Raw genomic sequence first — 13,604 nt, 5'->3', positions numbered from 1 at the left:
CCCAGGAATCTGTGGGGGAGAACAACCTCCGTCAAATCTATGGAGAAGTTCATGCTGATCTGAAAAGGATGGAGGTCATGGAGGCTAAGGAGAGGCCACCTAAAGAAATCAAGGGCAAGGCTAAGGAGAAGGATCAGGCATGGGACGAAGTGCAATCTGTGCTCAACGAGGAAGAAGTTGAAGAAGTGGATTTCCTCCAACCTTACCTCCACCTACTGTCTCCATCTTTGATTGAACTCTTGAGGTTTTGTGAAACAACTCGTGCTCGCAATACTTATCTCACTCGTGAAGTTGTTTTGCTGGAGAAACATATCACAGATCTCCAAAATATAAATCAAAGACCGATGGCCCTCTTGGAATCAAAGGTTGCAACCACTCCACCACCTTCACCACCAAAGGAAGACAACTGAGCATTGGTATGGGCAACCCCCTTGGCTTTTTCCAAGCTTGGGGGAGTTGCCCTGGTATCGTATCACCATCACATCTTTTGCCTTTACCTTTGTTCTAGTTTTCCCTTTCAGTTTTCTTTTTCTTTAGTAGTTTAAAAGTCTTAGTGTTTTAGTTTTGAGTTTTGCTTTGTGTCACCCCTGATGTATTCTTGCTCGTGAGCCATATAATAAAGAGTGTCTTAGTTGAAGGGCTTTGCCTCTTGCCATGATCAAAAGAGGGAGAATAGAACAAAAGCATGAAAGATCATGTAATGATCTTATGGGAAGTGATGGCTTCACATATAAAAAGAATGAGGATTGAAACTTGTTGAGGGTAGGCAAACGTAGACCTTGGTCATGGTTGCAATTAATAGGAAGTGATAAAGAAGGAGAGGTTCACATATAAATATATCATCTCTCACACCATCTATGATTGTGAACATTCACCAAACTATTACATGCCTAGAAGTAGATGTTGGACAAGGAAGACAACGTAATAAATTGTGTTTGCTTGGCTCTGAACAATGTTATATGATTAGAGAGCCCTTAGCATGTGACGATTGCTTCCACCTCATATTAGCCAAAACTCCCGCACCAAGTAGAGATACTACTTGTGTATCCATAAACCTCCAAACCAGTTTTGCCATGAGTGTTCACCATACCTACCTATGGATTGAATAAGATCCCTCAAGTAAGTTGTCATCAGTGCAAGCAATAAAAATTTCTCTCTAATATGTATGATCTATTAGTGTGTGGAAAATAAGCTTTATACAAACCTGTGACGAGGAAGACATAAAAGCGACAGACTGCATAATAAAGTTCTTTATCACAGGAGGCAATATAAAGTGACGTTCCTCCGCACTAAGAGGACACGCATCCAAACCTCAAAAGCGCATGACAACCTCTGCTTCCCTCTGCGAAGGGCTTATTTGTACCTATACTTTTTGTCCCTGAAAGAGTCATGGTGATTTTCACCAATTCCTTATTTTGCCTTTGTCTTGGCGATCATCACATGCTTGGGAAAGATCTATATTCATATGTCTACTTGGAGGTAGGCATTCATGAATTATTATTGTTGACATTACCCTTGAGGTAAGTAGTTGGGAGGCAATACTATAAGCCCCTATCGTTCTCTGGGTTCAGCTGAAACTTTGATCTCATGAGTACCACGTGAGTTGTAGCAATTGTAGAGAACAAAATAATGATTGAGTATGTGGATTTGCTTTACAAACTCTTATTTGACTCTTTCCGATGTTGTGATAAATTGCAATTGCTTCAATGACTAAAGGCTATCGGTTGTTACTTCTTGGTAAGGTTCTTGATCCATGCTTTACTTTGTGAAGGAATTATCACTTTAGCATGAGAGATTATATGTTGGTATTGCTGTTCTGAGCTTGATCATGATGCAAGCATGTTCGTATCTTGTTTTGTCGACACCTCTCTCCCTAAACATGTGGACATATTTATTGAGCTAGGCTTTCGCTTGAGGACAAGCGAGGTCTAAGCTTGGGGGGGTTGATACGTCCATTTTGCATCATGTTTTTATGTTGATATTTATCGCTTCTTTGGCTGTTATTTCACTTCACGGTACTATTCTTATGCCTTTTCTTTCTTATTTTGCAAGGTTTACATGAAGAGGGAGAATACGGGCAACTGGAATTCTGGCCTGATAGTGGAGCAAAGTTGAGATACCTATTCTGCGCAACTCCAAACGCCGTGAAAATAAACGGGGATTTTTTTACAATTTATCAAAAATACTGGGCCGAAGAAGTGCCAGAGGGGCACCAGGGGGTGCCCACAAGCCTGCACGGCGCAACAACCCCCCAAGCCGCGCCATGGGGGCTTGTGGGCAGCCCACTGGCCCACTGCCCCCCTCTTTTGCTATATGGAGGGTTTCGTCCAGAAAAAAAATCAAGGAGGAGCTTTTTCATGGTTTCGCCGCCGCCACAAGGCAGAACTTGAGCAGAACCAATCTAGAGCTCGGGCAGGACGATCCTACCGGGGAAACTTCCCTCCCGGAGGGGGAAATCATCGCCATCGTCATCACCAACACTCCTCTCATCGAAGGGGACTCATCACCATCAACATCTTCATCAGCACCATCTCATCTCCAAACCCTAGTTCATCACTTGTAACCAATCTCCGTCTCACGACTCCGATTGGTACTTGTAAGGTTGCTAGTAGTGTTTATTACTCTTTGTAGTTGATGCTATTTGGATTATTTGGTGGAAGAGTTTATGTTCAGATCCTTGATTCTACTCATTACCTCTCTGATTATGAGTATGATTATGATTTGTGTGTAGTTACTTTTGTTCCTGAGGACATGGGATAAGTCATGCTAATAATAGTCATGTGAATTTGGTATTCGTTCGGTATTTTGATATGTTGTATGTTGTTTTTCCTCTAGTGGTGTTATGTGAACGTCGACTACATAACACTTCACCATTATTTGGGCCTAGAAGAAGGCATTGGGAAGTAGTAAGTAGATGATGGGTTGCTAGAGTGACAGAAGCTTAAACCTAGTTTATGCGTTGCTTCGTAAGGGGCTGATTTGGATCCACTAGTTTAATGCTATGGTTAGACTTTGTCTTAATTCTTTTTTCGTAGTTGCGGATGCTTGCGAGAGGGGTTAATCATAAGTGGGATGCTTGTCCAAGTAAGGGCAGTACCCAAGCGCCGGTCCACCCACATATCAAACTATCAAAGTAACGAACGCGAATCATATGAACGTGATGAAACTAGCATGACAGAAATTCCCGTGTGTCCTCGGGAGCGTTTTTCCTCCTATAAGACTTTGTCCAGGCTTGTCCCTTGCTACAAAAGGGATTGGGCCACTTTGCTGCATGCTACTTTTGTTACTTGTTGCTTGCTATGAATCATCTCACCACACAATCACTTGTTACCGACAATTTCAGTGCCTGCAGATTTTACCTTGCTCAAAACCACTTGTCAGATCCTTCTGCTCCTCCTTGGGTTCGACACTCTTACTTATCGAAAGGACTACGATTGATCCCCAATACTTGTGGGTCATCAACCGGTGCTTGGTACTGCCCTTACTTGGACAACCATCCCACTTATGATTAACCCCTCTCGCAAGCATCCGCAACTACGAAAGAAGAATTAAGACAAAGTCTAACCATAGCATTAAACTAGTGGATTCAAATCAGCCCCTTATGAAGCAACACATAAACTAGGGTTTAAGCTTCTGTCACTCTAGCAAACCATCATCTAGTTACTACTTCCCAATGCCTTCCTCTAGGCCCAAATAATGGTGAAGTGTTATGTAGTCGATGTTCACATAACACCACTAGAGGAAAAACAACATACAACACATCAAAATATCGAACGAATACCAAATTCACATGACTACTATTAGCATGACTTGTCCCATGTCCTCAAGAACAAAAGTAACTACTCACAAAGCATAATCATATTCATGACCAGAGAGGTAATGAGTAGCACCAAGGATCTGAACATAAAATCTTCCACCAAGTAATCCAACTAGCATCAACTACAAGGAGTAATTAACACTACTAGCAACCTTACAAGTACCAATCGGAGTCGCGAGACGGAGATTGGTTACAAGTGATGAACTAGGGTTTGGAGATGAGATGGTGCTGATGAAGATGTTGATGGTGATGAGTCCCCTCGGATGAGAGGAGTGTTGGTGATGACGATGGCGACGATTCCCCCTCCGGGTGGGAAGTTTCCCTGGCAGGATCGTCATGTCGGAGCTCTAGATTGGTTCTTCTCATGTTCCGCCTCGTGGCGGCGGCGAATCCTCGAAAAAGCCTCCTCCTGAATTTTTTCGGAACGAAACCCTTCATATAGCACAAGAGGGGAGCCAGTGGGCTAGCAGGGAGACCACAAGCCCCCTAGGTGCGGCCAGGGGGGGTGGCCGCGCCTACCAGGCTTGTGGCCCCGTGGTTGTGCTCCTTTGGCACTTCTTCGGCCCAGTATTTTTTATATATTCCCAAAAAAATCCACGTTGATTTTCATGGCTTTTGGAGTTGCGCAGAATAGGCATCTCAAACTTGCTCCTTTTTCAGGCTAGAATTCCAGCTGCCGGCATTCTCCCTCTTCATGTAAACCTTGCAAAATAAGAGAGAAAAGGCATAATTATTGTACCGTGAAGTGAAATAACAGCCCAAAAAGAAATAAATATTAACATGAAAGGATGATGCAAAATGGACGTATCATGGGGCTACAAAGTTCAAATAAATTATCATCATGAATAGAATTAAGCCGGCTTATCTATGGGCTACCTGCCCCCGGGTTGTTTAGCAGTAATAGCATTGTCTTCTACAATCCTATGCCAGGCCTTTCTATTTTGATCATAGGTCACTTGAGGGCTTCTAACTCAAAGAGTTCAGCTTCTTACCCTCTTGGTGGGAAAGATGACACAACATGATTAAACGTGCTGGTATGGTTTGGCGACTCCGAAGAAGGTGACTCTATGTACTCTTGACTGATCAATCCATTGTGGACCCTGAATCAGCAAGGTTAAAACATGGGTATGTCATGTGAGAGCCGACATATTGAAAGCTAGGATAAATCATGGGTTATTATACCCTCTTCGTTGAAGCACGGCTAGGCCACAAAAGTCAGTCTTTTTTAACCGCATCACACTAAGCGGGCATGTGAATCATGACTAATAATCGCTGTGATCTCTTATTTTTTAGAAATCTTTTAGCACAGAGTATTGTCTAAAAACTCTCATAAAAACAGGATTATGACATGTTGCAACTAGTATTATTTTTAAAATAAATTTTGTTTTCTCCTATGATAATGACGTAAGAAGATGGAGTTGTGTTACGAGATCATGGATAGTCGGGTCATAAAAGATATGGCTATAAATATTCTGATGATTAACTAAGATAAACACGCTCGATGGCATGATCAGAGGCATCTCAGAGTTGTTGCTACCCTATTACAGACTCACGTCAAGATTCATCAAAACCCAAATATGTTTTGATAAAAAATACTAGAGGATAAAGTTTTTTTGCTAGGCAGGTCATTTATGACCCACCATCAGTTTTCTCCATCGGCCGGTGCAGCACCCGATTCTTCTGACTCATCGTCATCATCAATATGCTCCTGGCCTTGCTGGTTCCACTGAATTGATCTCAAAGATTCAAAATTTGGAGCGGTCCTAGTTGAAGTAGAAGGTCCGATAACAGAAGCAGTCTTCTTCTTATAATGAGGGGGGACGAGCTCGGAGGGATCATATTTAGGCACTAGAACACGCTCATTATCAGTAGTATATGCCGGGTAATGATGAGATGTGTCAACCTATTTTGCCAGAATGGTCGCCAAACGCCGTGTCTCTTTTATGACACGAGCGAATTCTTCTCGGGAGAATTCTGAGCCATCCAACTTGTATTGTGCAAACTCATCTTTTAAATCCCAAAATCCAATTCTGGTAAATATGCTTTGGTGCGTGTGAGAGCCAAGTTTTCCCCGCCACGAGCGACCGATTTTCGATTTTCAAAAACCCACAGCGGCACAACACAAATATTTTTCAACATATCCTTGATGGTCTATGGAGGATACTTGGGATTTTTCGCACCCACGATAGAGTACACATACCTGGTATACAGTTTTTCCACATAGGAAAAAATGGTTTTCAACTTCATCAATGGCGGCTGTACCAGGGATTGATGTGTTTGGCCTACAGACAGAAGAATAGATATGAAACATTTCTGAGTCGTTCGTCTGAGTATCAGAAATAAAAACAGAGATAAAAGTTGCAAAACTTTACCAAAGATGGCCGCCAGCAGGTCATTGATTTGCTTCACTAAGATGGAATAATTTTCTTTAAGAGGGCCAAGTTTCCCTTCGGCTTTTTTAGCACGGGCTAAGTGAGCAGTTTTCTCATTCTCAAAGTCCTTCTCGACTTGATCAAGACGATCCTGCATTTGCTGAACAGAGCTTTGGAAAAGAGCCGTCGTAGATTCAGCCTCAGCCCGAAGTCTTTTTTCTGTCTTGAGAAGCCTTTGCAGATCTGCAACGGTGGATTCGGAATTTCCTACAAGATTATGCAGCGAGAAGACGAAGGCAAGACAAAGGTAAACTATGAGGAAGTATATGCATGTCCCAAGAATATTACAAGCAATATACTTGTCCCTTGGTGGGTAATGTGCATCTGTTCTTTAAAAGACGTATAAAAGACTCGACTCATCTCATGGAGTGAGCCGGCCCTTGGGGTCTACAGGTCGAATTCAATGTCTATATTTAAAGACCCGACTCATCTGAGGGAGACGAGCCGACCCTTGGGGGCTATAGGTCGAATTCAATGTCTATATTTAAAGATCGAACTCAACTCAAGGAAATGAGCCGACCCTTGGGGGCTGCAGGTGATATATAGGAAAGAGAGAGAGAGAGAGAGAGAGAGAGAGAGAGAGAGAGATTCTTGAAATAAGCATGTTACCTCATATTTTTCATTCAAAGCACGAATCATATCAGCTTCAGTATCCCGGTTCTAAGTAAGTCGGATCAAGTATTGTTGAAGGACCTCTCAGACACTCAATGAGGATATATTTGGGAGCACTAGGTGATCTTTCCCTTTGTCAAGGATCATCATCTCTTCTTTAGCCACAATTTTGGCAAGAGCGGTGGAAGTAGTAGGAGCTTGAAATTGTTCTTTGACAAAAACAACCTTTGGAGTATTTTGATCAGCCGGCAGAAGGGGGACTTCAGTATGAGTCGCCATGCTGGGGTCTTGAGCCGGGCTCGTCGTCTTGGCAGAGCAAGTAATGAGTTTTGATTATCTGTCTATTAAAACCGACTTATCAGGAAGGGGTGCCTCAACAACAGTCACTGGATCATTCGTGGCATCCGGGACATGTGCTTCAGGAGTGTCAACTTTGACGGCTGCCTTTTCGGTTTGAGGGTCCAAGATATCTTGCTTCTAAGCACAAGAACATGACCCCGCACTATTGGAATTATGCCTTAGAGGCAATGATAAATAAGTAATTATTATAATTCATTTATCAATATAATCGTTTATTATCCATGCTATAATTGTATTGAATGAAGACTTAGATACATGTGTGGATACATAGACAAAACACTGTCCCTAGCAAGCCTTTAGTTGGCTAGTCAGTTGATCAAGGATAGTCAGGGTCTTCTGACTATGTACAAGGTGTTGTTGCTTGATAACTCGATCACATCATTGGGTGAATCATGTGATGGACTAGACCCAAACTAATAGACGTAGCATATTGATCGTGTCATTTTGTTGCAACTTTTATCTGCGTGTCAAGTATTTATTTCTATGACCATGAGATCATATAACTCACTGACACCGGAGGAATACTTCGTGTGTATCAAACGTCACAACGTAACTGGGTGGCTATAAAGAAGCTCTAGGGGTATCTCCGAAGGTGTCCGTTGAGTTAGTATGGATCAAGACTGGGATTTGTCACTCCGTGTGACGGAGAGGTATCTCGGGGCCCACTCGGTAATACAACATCACACACAAGCCTTGCAAGCAATGTGACTTATTGTAAGTCACGGGATCTTGTATTACAGAATGAGTAAAGAGACTTGCCGGTAAACGAGATTGAAATAGGTACGCGGATACTGACGATCGAATCTCGGGAAAGTAACATACCGAAGGACAAAGGGAATGACATACGGTATTATATGAATCCTTGGCACTGAGGTTCAAACGATAAGATCTTCGTAGAATATGTAGGATCCAATATGGGCATCCAGGTCTTGCTATTGGATATTGACCGAGGAGTCCCTCGGGTCATGTCTACATAGTTCTCGAACCCGCAGGGTCTGCACACTTAAGGTTCGGCGTTGTTTTATGCGTATTTGAGTTATATGGTTGGTTACCGAATGTTGTTCGGAGTCCCGGATGAGACCACGGACGTCACGAGGGTTTCCGGAATGGTCCGGAGACGAAGATTGATATATAGGATGACCTCATTTGATTACCGGAAATTTTTTGGCATTACCGGGAATGTACCGGGAGTGACGAATGGGTTCCGGATGTTCACCGGGGGGGGGCAGCCCACCCCGGGGAAGCCCATAGGCCTTAGGGGTGCCGCACCAGCCCTTAGTGGGTTGGTGGGAAAGCCAAAGATGGTGCGTGTGCAGGAGATAAGAAAAATCAAAGAGAAAAAAAGGGGAAGTGGGAAGGAATGGAAGGACTCCACCTTCCAATCCTAGTTGGACTAGGATTGGAGGAGGATTCCTCCTCCCCCCCTTCGGCCGAACCCTTTGGGGCTCCTTGAGCCTCAAGGAAAGGCCCCTCCCCTCCCTCCTATATATACTGTGGTATTAGGGCTGATTTGAGACAACTTTGCCACGGCAGTCCGACCACATACCTCCACAGTTTTTCCTCTAGATCGCGTTTCTGTGGAGCTCGGGCGGAGCCCTGCTGAGATTAGATCACCACCAACCTCCGGAGCACCGTCACGCTGCCGGAGAACTCATCTACCTCTCCGTCTCTCTTGCTGGATCAAGAAGGCCGATATCATCGTCGAGTTGTACGTGTGCTGAATGCGGAGGTGTCGTCCGTTCGGCACTAGATCGGAGCGGATCGTGGGACGGATCGCGGGACGGTTCATGGGACGGTTCGCGGGGTGGATCGAGGGACGTGAGGACGTTCCACTACATCAACCGCGTTTATTAATGCTTCTGTTGTGCGATCTACAAGGGTACTTAGATCAGAAATCCCCTCTCGTAGATGGACATCACCATGATAGGTCTTCGTGCGCGTAGGAATTTTTTTGTTTCCCATGCGACGTTCCCCAACAGTGGCATCATGAGCTAGGTCCATGCATAGATGTCATCTCGAGTAGAACACAAAAGTTTTTGTGGGCGGTGATGTGCGATTTGCTGCCCTCCTTAGTCTTTTCTTGATTCCGCGGTATTGTTGGATCGAAGCGGCTTGGACTGACTTTACTCGTACGCTTACAAGAGACTGGTTTCATTGCTAGGAGCAACCCCGTTGCTCAAAGATGACTGGCGAGTGTCGGTTTCTCCAACTTTAGTTGGATCGGATTTGACCAAGGAGGTCCTTCGATGAGGTTAAATAGAAATTCATACATCTCCGTTATGGTGTTCGCGTAAGTAAGATGCGATCCTACTAGATACCCATGGTCACCACGTAAAACATGCAACAAAAATTAGAGGATGTTTAACTTGTTTTTGCATGGTATGCTTGTGATGTGATATGGCCGACGATGTGATGTGATATATTGGATGTATGAGATGATCATGTTGTAATAGTTAATATCGACTTGCACGTCGATGGTACGGTAACCGGCAGGAGCCATAGGGTTGTCTTAAAACTAATGTTTGTGCTTGCAGGTGCGTTTACTATATTGCTAGGATGTAGATTTAGTAGTAATAGCATGAGTAGCATGACAACCCCGATGGCGACACGTTGATGGAGATCATGGTGTGGCGCCGGTGACAGAAGATCGTGTCGGTGCTTTGGTGATGGAGATCAAGAAGCACGTGATGATGGCCATATCATGTCACTTATGAATTGCATGTGATGTTAATCCTTTTTTGCACCTTATTTTGCTTAGAACGACGGTAGCATTATGAGGTGATCTCTCACTAAAATTTGAAGACGAAATTGTGTTCTCCCCGACTGTGCACCGTTGCTACAGTTCGTCGTTTCGAGACACCACGTGATGATCGGGTGTGATAGACTCAACGTTCACATACAACGGGTGCAAAACAGTTGCACACGCGGAACACTCGGGTTAAGCTTGATGAGCCTAGCATGTGTAGACATGGGCTCGGAACACATGAGACCGAAAGGTCAATCATGAATCATATAGTTGATATGATTAGCATAGGGATGCTTACCACTGAAACTATCCTCAACTCACGTGATGATCGGACTTGAGCTAGTGGAATTGGATCATGAACCACTCAAATGACTAGAGAGATGTACTTTTTGAGTGGGAGTTTAGCAAGTAATTTGATTAGTTAAACTCTAATTATCTTGAACATAGTCTAAGTCCACTTTAAATATATTTGTGTTGTAGATCAATGGCTCACGCGACAGTCACCCTGAATTTTAATACGTTCCTAGAGAAAGCTTAGTTGAAAGATGATGGAAGCAACTTTGTAGACTGGGCTCATAATCTTAAGTTGCTCCTGCAAGCTGGGAAGAAGGATTATGTCCTTAATGCTGCGCTAGGAGATGAGCCACCCGCTACGGCTGACCAAGATGTTAAGAACGCTTGGTTAACACATAAGGAGGACTACTCAGTAGTTAAATGTGCAGTCTTGTATGGCTTAGAGCCGGGACTTCAACGTCGCTTTTAGCGTCATGGAGCATATGAGATGTTCCAGGAGTTGAAGTTTATCTTTCAGAAGAACGCCCGGATCCACAGGTCTGGGACCTCTGATAAATTCTATGCTTGCAAGATGGAGGAGAATTCGTCTGTCAGTGAACATGTGCTCAAAATGTCTGGGTACTCAAACCGTCTAGCTAAGCTGGGGATTGAACTCCCGCAAGAGGCTATCACTAATAGAATTCTTCAATCACTGCCGCCAAGCTATAAAGGCTTTGTGTTGAACTATAACATGCAAGGGATGAACAAGTCACCCGGCGAGTTATTCGCGATGCTGAAAGTCGCAGAGTCAGAACTCCGTAAAGAGCATCAAGTGTTGATGGTGAATAGGACCACTAGTTTCAAGAGAAATGGCAAAGGAAAAAAGGGTAATTCGAAGAAGAGCGGCAAGCCTGTTGCTAATCCGACGAAGAAACCCAAAGCTGGACCTAAGCCTGAAACGGAGTGCTATTATTGCAAGGGTATGGGTCACTGGAAGCGCAACTACACCAAGTATCTGGCTGATAAGAAGGCGGCCAAAGAAAAATGAGGTATATTTGATATACATGTTATTGATGTGTGCTTAATTAGCTCTCGTAGTAGTGCCTGGGTATTCGATACCGGTTCTGTTGCTCATATTTGCAACTTGAAACAGGAACTGCGGAATAAGCGAAGGCTGGTGAAGGATGAAGTGACGATGTGCGTAGGAAATGGTTCCAAGGTTGATGCAATCGCCGTCGGCACAGTTTCACTTCAGTTACCATCAGTATTAGTTATGAACTTAAATAATTGTTATTTAGTGCATGCGTTAAGCATGAACATTATATCTGGATCTTGTTTATTGCGAGATGGTTACTCGTTTAAGTCAGAGAATAATGGTTGTTCTATTTCTATGAGTAATATCTTTTATGGTGATGCACCCAATGTGAGAGCATTGTTCAGATTGAATCTTGATAGTGATAATACACATATACATAACATTGAGACCAAAAGAGTTAGAGTTAACAATGATAGCGCCATGTTTTTATGGCACTACCGCTTAGGTCATATTGGTGTAAAGCGCATGAAGAAACTCCATACCGATGGACTTTTGGAGCCACTTGACTTTGATTCACTTGACACGTGCGAACCATGCCTCATGGGCAAGATGACTAAAACTCTGTTCTCCGGAACAATGGAGCATGCAAGTGACTTGTTGGAAATCATACATACCGATGTGTGTGGTCCGATGAGTGTGGAGGCACGCGGCGGATATCGTTATTTTCTCACCTTCACTGACGATTTGAGTAGATATGGTTATGTCTACTTGATGAAGCACAAGTCTGAAACATTTGAAAAGTTCAAGCAATTTCAGAGTGAAGTTGAAAGTCATTGTAACAAGAAGATCAAGTTCCTATGGTCTGATAGTGGGGGTGAATATCTGAGTTTCGAGTTTGGTGCTCACTTAAGACAATGTGGAATTGTTTCACAGTTGACACCGGCTGGAACACCACAGCGTAATGGTGTGTCCGAACGTCGTAATCGTACTTTATTAGAGATGGTGCGATCTATGATGTCTCTTACCGATTTGTCGTTATCGTTTTGGGGTTATGCATTAGAAACAGTTGCATTCACTTTAAATAGGGCACCATCAAAATCCATTGAGACGACACCATACGAACTGTGGTATGGCAAAAGACCAAAGTTGTCGTTTCTTAAAGTTTGGGATGTGATGCTTATGTCAAAAAGCTTCAGCCTGAAAAGTTGGAACCCAAAGCGGAAAATGCATCTTCATAGGTTACGCGAAACAGACAGTTGGGTATACCTTCTATCTCAAATCCGAGGGAAAAGTGTTTGTTGCTAAGAACGGAGCTTTTCTTGAGAAGGAGTTTCTCTCGAGAGAATTGAGTGGGAGGAAGATAGAACTTGATGAGGTTGTCGAACCTCTCACCCCTCTGGATGGTGGCGCAGGGCAAGGGGAAACCCCTGTCGTTGCGACGCCGGTTCAGGAGGAAGTTAATGATGATGATCATGAAAATCCGGATCAAGTTTCTATCGGACCTCGCAGGTCGACGAGATCGCGTACTGCTCCAGAGTGGTATGGTAATCCCGTCTTATCAATTATGTTGTTAGACAACAAAGAGCCTGCGAATTATGAAGGAGCAATGGTGGGCCCGGATTCCAACAAATGGCTGGAGGCCATGAAGTCTGAGATAGGATCTATGTATGAAAACAAAGTTTGGACTTTGGAAGTATTACCTGAAGGCCGCAAGGCTATTCAGAAAAAATGGATCTTTAAGAAGAAGACAGACGCTGACGGTAATGTGACCATTTATAAAGCTCGACTTGTGGCAAAGGGTTTTTCACAAGTTCAAGGGATTGACTACGATGAGACATGCTCACCCGTAGCGATGCTTAAGTCCGTCCGAATCATGTTAGCAATAGCTGCATTTTTCGATTATGAAATCTGGCAGATGGATGTCAAAACGACGTTCCTTAACGGTTTCCTTAAGAAAGAGTTGTCTATGATGCAACCCGAAGGTTTTGTCGATCCTAAAAATGCTAACAAAGTATGCAAGCTCCAGCGATCCATTTATGGACTGGTGCAAGCATCTCGGAGTTGGAATAAACGCTTTGATGAGGTGATCAAAGCATTTGGGTTTATACAAGTGGTTGGAGAATCTTGTATTTACAAGAAACTAAGTGGGAGCTCTATGGCGTTCCTAATACTATATGTGGATCACATATTACTGATTGGAAACGGCATGGAGTTTTTGGAGAGCATAAAGGATTACTTGAATAAAAGTTTCTCTCTGAAGGACCTAGGAGAAGCTGCTTACATTCTAGGCATAAAGATCTATAGGGATAGATCAAAAAGCCTAATAGG

The sequence above is a fragment of the Hordeum vulgare genome, chromosome 7H, assembly GCF_904849725.1.
Source record: "Hordeum vulgare subsp. vulgare chromosome 7H, MorexV3_pseudomolecules_assembly, whole genome shotgun sequence".
Lineage (NCBI taxonomy): Eukaryota > Viridiplantae > Streptophyta > Magnoliopsida > Poales > Poaceae > Hordeum > Hordeum vulgare.
The sequence above is the reverse complement of the archived record's forward strand: the minus strand, read 5'-3'. Positions refer to the sequence as shown.